Here is an 11,904-nt window from a genome sequence, read left to right as displayed (position 1 = left end):
AGCTTGCCTGTGATTGTTGTTTTACTTTAGTGCAACTACAGTGGTGAACATGTAAATATCATTCCTGATTCCAGAGGTTTTCCCATAAAGGAAATTTAAATTTATTTGAAAAGCTAAAATTCATCATAATTAGGGCTGGGCTGGACTCAGTGTCCTAAGAATGAGTCTCCTGACAAGAGAAAGATAACCGGCATCAGGATGATACAACCACCTAGGAAATCATCCATGAGTAACAGGACTTTCCAACTCCAATGTTTATTAGTAGAGTTTGTTTAACAGTCATGTATTCCACACTTTTTCATCTAACACCTCTTAAACAATGTGTGATTAGTATTTTTTCCAAAATTACAAGTTGCAGATTGCTCACTATAAAAGCAGTATAGGCAGAGAAAAATAAATAGCTTCATTCAGAAAGGAAAATTTAGAAGTTGCTAGTAATCCCTGAGTTTGTGGTAGTTGGATAGTGTTCCTCCACTCCTTTGTGTCCTCTATGGTCCTCAGAGTATGACAATTCTCAAAAATAAGATTTTACATATATAATTACAAGGAGGCTCCCTTGAACTCAACCTGAATAAGGATTCTAAAGCCAATGACTTGTGTTGTTATGAAACAAAAAAACACAGAGAAAGTCCCATGTGTAGATAAAGGAAGAGATCTAGTCATTCTGAAAGTTAAAGAAATACCAGGAGCCATCACAACTGAAAGAAGCAAGAAAGGATTTTCTCTAAGGGCCATAGATGAAGGGGTGGTATTCTGAAAATGTTGACATCATATTTCTGACACTTGTCCTCCATAAATATGATGAGATATATTTCCTTCATTTCGTTAAAGGCAGCTGAGCTAGTTAGAAATATTATAGGCAGTCAGACAGGGCCTGGCCCTCAAAGGAGCCCCAGCAGAAGTTCAGATACTTTGCAGCCTTAGAAGAGACAATCCCCTCCTGCTGTGGTCCAGATCTCAAGACAAAAGGCAAAGCAAATACCACCACAGCCTAAAGATCCACATTCCAAATAGTTCTCCATCACCCTGAGGAAGTCAGGAGTCAGCATCATACTTTCCAAAGGAAGAGTCCCTGCTCTTAAGCAAGCTCGCTTACTATGTGACTCGCTCCCGATTTGCTCCTAATTTAATCAATTTTACCTGAACAATTGGTGGATCGCAGTTGTGTCCTGCCTTATGCCCATCTTTCAAAATCCCATTTTTCCCCACCTTTGACCCATCTAACCTCATCATTTTAGTCTATAAATGTCTCTAGAAAAGACAGAGTCCCTGGCAACCCACATTGGGGCCCCTTCTGTCTCTCAGACCTCTCAATAAATATATTCCACTCTCAACCTTGGTTGTTCCTAAAGTTCATTCTTTGATTTTAGAGAACTCAAACTCACCCTGGACATATAGTAGGTTAGGAGTTTCATTCCCCTATATCAGTTTGAAATCATCCAATTGGTAGCAGTACCTTTTGCAGCAGAACTAGGAAACACAGGCATTTATTACCTATAATAGCTATTAACAGTTGACAGAAATATGCTGTCCACATTTTTGAAAGGAACATGTTCCTTAAGTGAGACTGGGCAGAGACACAGATGGACAGAAAAAAAGACCAGTATATGCACTTTCTACTTTGCATAGAATAGTTTTTGAACTAATCTTATAAAATTGTTAAAGCAAAAACTCAGGTGACTTAGGAAGATAGGTGAATCCAAGTATATCCTTTGCACCAACGCATTCTTCACTGAAGAGCCATCAAGGAACAGAGGAAGATAAACAAAAAAAGATGTCTAACAACATAGACATTCCAGCAAAGAAAAGCAGGAAACAGGTTTTACAACCTTTTGGTGGAGTGACATGGAAAGATTAAACTCTGAAATGAATGGCTAATACATTCTCTAATGCTGCATGCTTGCAAACTGACACATATTATTTCTAAACTGTTGACAGATTTTGAAAGATCTTGAAAATACCTCCCCACTTCTCCCTCTTTTTGTTTCTATGTAATCTGTTGCCTTTTTTTTCTGACTTGTTAGACTTACCTGATGTCTGTTCTTACAAAATGATAAAAATATGAGACTGTCTCCACATTTGAAAATCAGGGAAACTGTTTTTCTATAACTGTGGCATTGTGAGACAAGAATGATATTGTACTACAAAATGTTTTCTAAACTCATGAAATTGAACCCTGCAAATATCTTGTACACAGAATCATAATATTTCATATTTTGCATGGAAGATTAGGGAACTGAAGTAGGGGAAATTTACATAAGCTTTTATGAAGGAGAATAGAAAATAAGAGAAAGAATGACTTTGACTTTCTTTTGTCACTATCTTGCTCTTTGAATTAAAGCAGATTCTTGTAGAATTTCTCTTTATACATTCAAAACTATTTAAGAATACATAAACTATAAATAAATCTCTCCAGAATGTTATGCAAAACTGTCTTGTTCATTTTTTTAAAGATTGTGAAATACATTTCTTGCTGTATTATGCATATTAGGTTCTTAAATAGAGCTAGCACTTGTGTACCTAAGTTTGCCCTAGTATTAGCAGACACCTTGAACTCTGTCTCTTTTTGATTCCTATGGAAAGGTGATGGGAATTTTTATTCTGAAAATAAGATAATCATAACAAATTTAAGATCAAATGCTACTTGTGAAACCTATTTTCAAATGTTTGCATTTGAAAAAAGCTCCCAGTAAAATCTTCATTAGAAATACCAATGATTAGTATTTTATGATAGCAGAAAGATTTGATTTTAAAGATGAGTGTTTAAAAGTGTGAAGAAAATAGTTTCTGAAAAAGATGAAATAAAGCCACAGAAATATGACACACCTGAAAGCTCACAAGCCTGACTGGGAAATGCATGGGTTATAAGCCTGGATAAGGAGAGGATTTTAAATCTGACATATGGTATCAATCAAGGGGCAGCAGCCAGTGCTCAGTTTAATAACCTCTCCTGTGTGTTGATGACAACACAAAGAAATTCATGAGCTGTGCAATTCAAAAAGACTCTCCCCTTGTCTGAGAGCAATTACACAGCTTTCAGTTCTATAGCTCTCCTGCATTATAAAGAAGTTCAATATCAGTGCAGAAAAGGCGTAATTTACCACATGCATTTCAGGAAAGCTTAAAAAATCCACTGTATTCTTTACTAACTACAAATAAAAAAATACATTCATGCAATTTTAGATTGCACAATGGATATTTCCATAACACTCAAATCATTAATACTAAAAATGATATATTTTGGGGGTGTTTTACATATATATGTGTGTAAATATATTAACTATTATGGTTACATCAATAAAATGGCTTAACTCAAACATTAGCAAATTACTTGAGTATATTTTTTTAAACATACAATATAGGAACTACAGTTTTAAATTGGTGTTAGAATAAGATTACAAAAGTCTGTTAGTAAAATGTTGAGCAGTACACTTTCTTTTTGGAAGACTGACAAAACCAAAAATGGTGTCTATTTTTAACTAAAATCTCACCTTTAAAACCACTGTTCCCTGCATGAATTTTGTGTGATCTAAAAGGGTATTTGGCTTTGAAATCAGTGGTTTCATGCTTTGCCTATTAAATTAATCCAGAGTTTATTTGTACTTTTTGATAAATGGTTTTTAAGTTATTAAGCACAGTTAAATAATGCTGCATCTCATTGAAAACTTAGCTATACTCCAATGAAATTCTATTTTCTTGAAAATAATTTGTCAGCTTTGAAGCAGTCAGACTAAAACAACAAAGATATCTTTCTAAAATGCAGTCTAGTAATATTCCTATGTGGAGTTATTTATCTGATTTTCCATAATTGCACAGTATTTTAAACTTCTATATATTTATACATAGAAGCACACTTCTTCTACTTTATGAGAAGCACTATAAATTTTAAAAACTGCTTATTTTTATAAACTATTTTTATTTTCAAATTTGTATTACTACGATTGCACATATTTTGGGGGCTTGGTGTCATGATTTGATTCATATATATATATAATGTAAAATGATAGTTACCATTTCCACCTCTATAGTTATAAAGTGCTTGTAAAGCCTGGCATGGTGGTACATGCCTGTACTCCATATATCAGAAAGCAGAGGCAGGAAGATTCCCATGATTTTGAGGACAGCCTACCGAATGAGACCTTATCTCAAAAACAAAAATAAAAATAAAAATACAAACAAAGCTTTAGGTAGGCATTCAGTTTGTAACACTACTTTTAATATGTAGAGCATAAAATTAATGAACACACTTTCAAAATAAGTGAACTCCAAAATATCATTCTGATATGGCTTTTATAACAATGGTTAACTATTCTTCATACACTTATCAACGAAAAAGTCCTTACAAATTATGTGCCAGTTCTCCCCCTATATCTATGCAACTCAGAAACATAACTCTCAATTTATTAATCATGTGATTTCCAGTTGTATTTCTATTTGTCTCATTTTTCAAAATCTCATTCACACATCTTCTCTTTTATTGAGAATATTCCAGTCATCATATGAGAACTTCTTAAACCTCTCAGTCTCATAATTGCTAATTTACCTGTTCTTTTGACCATATAATGCCTTTTTCCTCCTGTCTTTTGAGGAAGAAAAAAATCTATATGAGCATGAAACAAAACAAATTAGCCATATTGCTTAATGCAAATCCCTTAACTATTGAAAATTTTTTTCAAAATTTTATTTTTATAAGAAAAAAGAATAAAACAAAATTTCAAAGCAAGATTGAGGGAAACAATGATTAATGTATTGTATATTGTTATCTTTAAATTAGTTACTCAGAACACAAGATATATGCATTTAATTGTCTAAACAAACATTAGTATGGAATTTTCTACTCAATGAATCAAACTCTCACCATCTTGTTTTTGACTGATGCCCCCCTATTCTGTTTTGCTTGATAGTACCAGGTTCTAAAGTTTAAGCAACAGCTGTGAAGATAGTGAGATTCATTATGACGCCCATTCTCGTTGACTTTTATCTACTTTTGAAGACCTATAATGTCTCCAATGTTTTGGTTTTTTCAGTTTTGTTCTTTACTGTTTTGTTCAATTTTATTATAACTGATGATATAGGCAATTCTATTAGAGATAGCGGGAGGCATTATGGTAACCATTATTGATCACCTTGTATTATGCTTTTACATTATCTATTATGTCCACCCTTTTGATTTGATTGACTCTGTTCTGTTAGGTCACATTTGGTTCTACTACCTTCCAAAAAAGTAATAAGAACTGTGGGAGCAACAAAATCCAAAATGTGTAGTTGTCATTGTACAAAAGAGAGGAAAAGAAAGTGCTCTAAACGATATAACTGCATGTATATTTAAGTGTATAAGATAGAAAATGATATCACTGAGTTTTATTGGATCATTGAATAGAACTGTTTGCAGTCTCACTGTTGGAATGTCCACTTTACAAGCTTTAATTTTGTGACTTGAACAATTATTTCTAAGATGACAATATATAATCCATTAACTAGTGATTTCCTACTGTTTATTTTTTTCTGTAAATCTGTATAACTTGTACCCTTTCTCTGCTTTTTTTACTCCTTAAATAAAATTAAAAAAATAGTATAACAATCTAACTGTCACGTATATTATATATATATATATATATATATATATATATATATATATATATCATATGGAAGCCTGATTTATTTCACTTATGAGTATGGTAACTAGTTGAATCCATTTACCTATAAAAGTCTCAAGTTTATCCTTTCTGCCTGAGTAGTACTCCATTGCATAAAAGTACCACATTTTTTTTTCATCCATTCTGCAGTTGATGGGTATTTAGGTTGTTTCCAACATCTGACTGTTACAAATTGTGCTGCTATAAACATGGGCGCACATACATTGTTGTGGTATGATGTTTTTAATTCTTCCTGGAAGATATCCATTAGGGGAATAACTGAGCCTAATGGGACCTCCAATCAGTTTTTTGAGGACTCTTCATGTAGAATGCCATTGTGGTCGCTCCCATCTAACTGCCCCCACAGTGGAGAAAGTTCCATTTGCCCACAGCCCCTGCAGCATGTGTTATTGATTTCTTGATAATGGCCATTCTTTCTGAGGTGAAATGGAATCTCAGTGTTGTTTTAACTTGCATCTCTTGGGTGATCCAGTGATATTGAATATTTTTTCATGTATCTATTTGCTGTTTCTGTTTCTTCATCTGAGAAATGTTTATTCATCTCAGATGCCAATTTTTGGACTGGATCTTTAAATTTGAGAGGTCTGAGTCTTTTGAGTTCTTTACATGTTCTGGATAGTAATTAATTTGTCTGAGGAATAGCTGGCAAATATTTTTTCCCACATTGTGAGTTGTCCTTTCACTGTATTGATGGTTTCTCTTGCTGTACAAAAATCTCCTCAATAAGATGAGATCCCGGTTGTTGATTCTTGTGATAGTCTCTGTGTGATCAGAGTTATATTCATAAAGTCTTTGCTTACAACAGTTTTTCAAGAGATTTACCTATTCTCTCTTGTAGCAGATTTAATGATTCTGTTTTAATATTTAGATCTTGAGCCCTTCTGAACTTAGTTCATTTAGTGTATGCATAGTGATATGGGTCCAATTTTAATCTTCAGCATGTGTAGAGCCAGTTTTTCCAACACCATTAATTAAAGAGGCTATCTTTCTTCTAGCTAATGTGTTTGGCAACTTTGTGAACGATAAGATGTTTCAGTATATCAGGAACTGTTTCTGCATGTTCTCATCTGTTTAGTTGGTCTTTGGATCTGTTTCATTTCCAGTGCCATGCTGTTTTTATTGCAGTAGATTTATTGTATAATTTCAAGTCAAGAAATGAGAAACTCTCTGTCTTGCTTTTGTCCTCCTCAATCTCCATTTTCAGGGTACTATAGTTTTCCATATAGAGGTTTTTATATCCTTTGTTAGACTGCCTTCTAGGTATTTCATTTTTTGTATGTTATATTGAAAGTCATTGTTTCCCCGGTTTGTTTCTCAATGAGTTTGATATTTGTGTACAGATAGGCTACTGCTTTTTGAATGTTGACTTTGCTTCCAGCTATGCCAATGAATTTGATTACTAAATTTGTCACTTTCCTAATGGAGTTCTTGTGGTTTTCTATGCAGAGTACCATGGTATCTGCAAATAATAATTTAACTTTTCCTTTCCTATCTTTATTCCTATTATACCATTGTCTTGTCTAATTATTCTGGTTAAAGTTTGCAGGACTAGGTTGAATAAGAGTGGATGGAGACAGAGTGGACCATACTTTTCTCATTTCTGATTTTAGTGAGATAGTTTTTAGTTTTTGTCTACTTAGTGTGATTTTGACTGTTAGTTTGTCATGTATTGTTTTTATCACATTGAGATAAATACTGTCTATTACCATTTTCTGTAGGATTTTTATTATGAGTGGGTGCTGTACTTTGTCAAAGGCTTTTTCTGTATCTATTGAAATGATCATATGACTTTTGTCCCTGGCTCTGTTAGTATGGTGCATTGCATTTATGGATTTACATATGTTGAGCCATCTCTTCACCTTTGGATAAATCCCACTTGATCATGGTGTATAATCTTCTTGACAAGTTACTGCATTGTGTTTGTCAATATCTTATTAAAAATTTTTGCATAAATATTCATTAGGGAAATTGTCCTGTAACTCTCTTTACTAGTTTCCATTAGGGTAATGCTTGCTTCCAGGAATGAATTTGGGAATACTGCTTCTCTTTCAATTTCATTAAAGATTTTGAGAAACAGTGATGTTAGGTTTTTCTCTAAATTTCTTGTAGAATGCAGTAGAAAATACACTTGAGTCAGCTTTGGTAATTCATATGTGTATTAGTCAGGGTTTTACTAGAGAAAACAAATATAACATGAGATATACAAATGTATAAGAAATGACAAGATTAGCTTACAAAGGTCAGCCACAGAGTCAGATGAGGAAGTATGCACAGAGTGTCTACATGCTGGAGGCCAAAAGATTCAATCCAAGGTCTGGTGTTCACCCCAGTATCTTGTGCAAGTCCACACCTGCAGGCTGATGGATCTACACAGAAGGCCAAAGGCTCTATGATGAAGGGCTGAAGACTCTCTACTGGAGGGCTGGGGATTTAGCTCATTGGCACAAGTGCCTGCCTTGCAAGGACACAGTGGTGAGTTTAACCTCTGGTATGAGAAGAAAAAAAAAAAAAAAGTTGTCTATGCTGGAAACCTGAAGAGACTACCGTGGAAGCCAGGAGATGACATTCAAACCAAAGATAAAGACTGGAACTTCTCCAAAAAATGGGATACATCCATCCTTCTCCTTCCCTTTTATACCTCCAGGTGATGAGCCACCCTACGGTGGGTCTTCTACATCCTTGTGAATAAAGTTGCTAAACCCCTTTAGTTAAGCTTCTAAATGTCTCACGTTGACAAACTCAATCAACCCCTACAATATGTATCTAGGAATGTGTCCATTTCTTCTCTATTTTCCATCTTATTTGAATACAAATTTTGAAAATAGTTATAGATGATATTCTGGATTTCTGCAGTGTCTGTTGTCATTTCACCCATTTTTTGCATAATTGTATGTATTAGAGTCTTTTGTTTCTTTTTGTTGTTGTTGTTAAGGTTAGATAAATGTCCATTTATTTAATCTCTCAAAGGCAGATTTCAAGCTCCTGATTGCCTTGAGAAAAACATAGATCATGATTTTAATAGTAACAGACTAAGGCCTTGTGAGTTTGTGTGTCCTCTATCCACAGTGTGATTTCTGACAGTCTCACTTTAACCAGCTTCTCCTCAGCACTGCTACCCTTCCACAGAATCCTAGCATAACCTCCTTTCTACTCTCTAATCCTATATGATCTACTCTTCCATGGTCTACATTTGAGTGAGATGATGTGTATTTTGCATTTCTGTTGAATTAAAACTTTATAGCTTTGCAAATAAATAGAATTATCCTCATATTTGATAAATAGTATAAATTCTGTTGAATTAAAACTTTATAGCTTTGCAATAAATAGAATTATCTTTATATTTGGTAAAAATAGCAAATATATATATATATATATATATATATATATATATATATATATGGCAATCATGTTAGTCAAACCATAATGCATTTATGACCAGAAGTTTAAATATCCATGAAGCCAATCTTATAACATCATTTATGGAAAATTATTGATCATCTTTGTTTTGATTTCTAAGATGTTTTCAAATTTTTGTTTTATTATCTATGAATTTATGAAAAGTACATGGATATAAGGCTATTGGACCAGTGCATATATTAAACATGTGAAATTATCCCCCAAATGTTTATATTTTATGACTTTATATTATAATTGAAAGAGCATGTTCCTACTGCAATATTTTCTACACTGTTTGCTTAGCAAACAAGGCAAAGAAGAGCAGAGTGAGAGATGGAGAGGAAAGGAGGAGGGGTCAGAAGGGGGAGGTAAACCTCAGTGGATTGGACTCCAAATAACATTTATGGATATCATTTTGTCTTGTTTTATGATTTGGCTTTAAGATTTTGTCTTATTAATTCTAATGTTCAAGTAGCTAGAAATATTTATATTATTTGCTAAACTAATGCGATGTGAAAATATGGGCACTGGAAGCAACCAAAGGAATAATAATTAACTCCATTGTTGAGTAATGTTGGAGATTTATCTTTCAATTTGCATGACATTTAAATTATATTATCCCTTATGAGTAAAAAAGAATAGCTGTAATACTAGCTCTTTTTGAATCAATTATTACAATTGATAACACTTTATTTCGTGTCTCAGAGTGAAACTGCTGATAAGATTTTAAATTATAGTCATTATCACAACCAACATCATAAGGGACATGTGTCCAGGCCCTGCATTTAATTTATGTGTTTAAATTTCAGTTGGTCTCATGTTGAAATATCATTTTTTAAAAAAGTAACTAGGCTAGTCTAAGAGAACAAGAAGTTACTGGATTGCACATGAAAGATGATACATTTTCTTCTTTACACAACGTTGATATCAAAGCTTGAAATGTATTTCTAAATCTATTGTTAATGCCTGTGTGACTTCAAAATATTTCTATTGCTTATTTAAAAAAAATGTTCATGCTCAGAATGTATAGCAGAAAAATGAAAACAAAGATCATAGATTACAGGCAAAACAAACTTAGTGTGAAATTAATTGTGTTGCTTTTCTTTAGTTTCAGTGTAAAACATTAAATGTGTTAAACTTCCTGGTTTGTTTTGTCTGTTTAATTTTGAAAGGAAGAATCATCATAATTAATCCTGTAAGTGATTATTCAGTGGATTGTGTTCAGATATTTGTTGATCTTTTTGGGTAAGTAAAAAATTTAAAATTCCATAGTTTAATTCTATATTTGCAGAATTTAGATATATATTATTGAGGCAAATGCTTTCTATAATCATATGGGAATTACTGGCTTAAAGCAACTTTATATATTTTTCTCTATGTGTAACAATATATTACTGTTTTCAAAGTTTATATATGCAAGAATATTATAGTCACTTGAGAATTGGAGGGAAAAATTTGAAGTTTGAAAACCTTAATATCTGAGTCATGATTGAATTCTTTATTTCTCTCAAAATGACATATAAAGAAACATTAAATGTTATAATATCTAAAAGATAGTTTTTGCTATAGTAGAATTTATACAGAACAATGAATATCTTATATATTCTCAAATAAAATAACTGATTCAATATTGATAATGCTGGTTTTCATTACATGACTAAGACCATAGTACATTGTTTGATAGGAATAAAGAGCTTGACTTGAAATACTATGTTAACTTACAGTTATCTAGATATCATAATGATCAATCTACCATCTGCCTAGCTCATATTAGACAAATCAATTTTTTCTCTTTTCAATCACAAATTAATGTTTCTTAGTAACAATAAAAGTGCTTTCATCATGACCGTTACTTGTTGGATTTACTAAGGAAATATAATAAGATTCAATGAATAGATATGCAAGGAATTTTGCCATTTTATGCAATTCAAGGCCATTTTCTATGCTTTGAAAACATAAAAAAAGTTGGGATATGACAGCCAATGTAGTTTATATTTTAACAACTGCCAACACATGTTGTGAAAAATTAATCATTGAATGATTCCTTTGATGTTTTTCTTCATTTTTCAGTCTTTCAGAAGAAAAGAATTGTGGAAAAATTTTTCTTACTGTAATTTGTCAGGGCTATTGTCTAAAACATATAGCTTTCAACAAGTTAGGATAATTAGCATTTTCTGTTGACTTTGTTAGAGACTAGTTTACTTAGATAATTGCTATGGAAACCTCTAGCAATAACATAAATTTGTTCATGAAAAGAATGGTAAACCTGGATAAGAATATATCCTGTAAATTATTTATTTTTATTTTGAAGTATCAATAAATGCTGAAACTACAGTGCCTGTTAAAAGTTTAGTTTTAGATCATTTTTATAAGGCAAATAGCCACTCACTTAAAAGAACATGACACAGTTAGCAAAACTGAATATGAAATGTCCTAAAGTGTAGGATATGCAATTTAAATTAGAAATGTACTCATAATTCAGAGGCTAACAAATACTGTGTTTCAAGATAATTAGAATGAATAGGTGAGAGAATGAATTATTAAACATGATAGAAGGTTACACAAGTCTGGACAAGTTCAAATTTGATTTTATTAAAAAATGACTAGACAATGTCCGTTCATTTTTCAAAATTAATCAGTGCACCTTTCCATTAAGAAGAATACAACTTGAGAGCATTTGAAATGTGAAAGTTCTTAAAATGTGATATGCATTACAGTTTTCAGAATACACTGCACAGTCATAATATACATTGTTTAAAAATCATCATGGCATTATTAAGTTAAATTTTTAAACTCTGAAAGTTTAGCTATGTTTGGATTCTAGCAGTTTAAGAATAGCTTCTCATATCTA

Source organism: Cavia porcellus, unplaced genomic scaffold (assembly GCF_034190915.1).
Source record: "Cavia porcellus strain 051 isolate PalLab524CR breed Dunkin Hartley unplaced genomic scaffold, mCavPor4.1 scaffold_20, whole genome shotgun sequence".
Taxonomy (NCBI): Eukaryota; Metazoa; Chordata; class Mammalia; order Rodentia; family Caviidae; genus Cavia; species Cavia porcellus.
Note: the sequence above shows the minus strand (reverse complement) of the source record.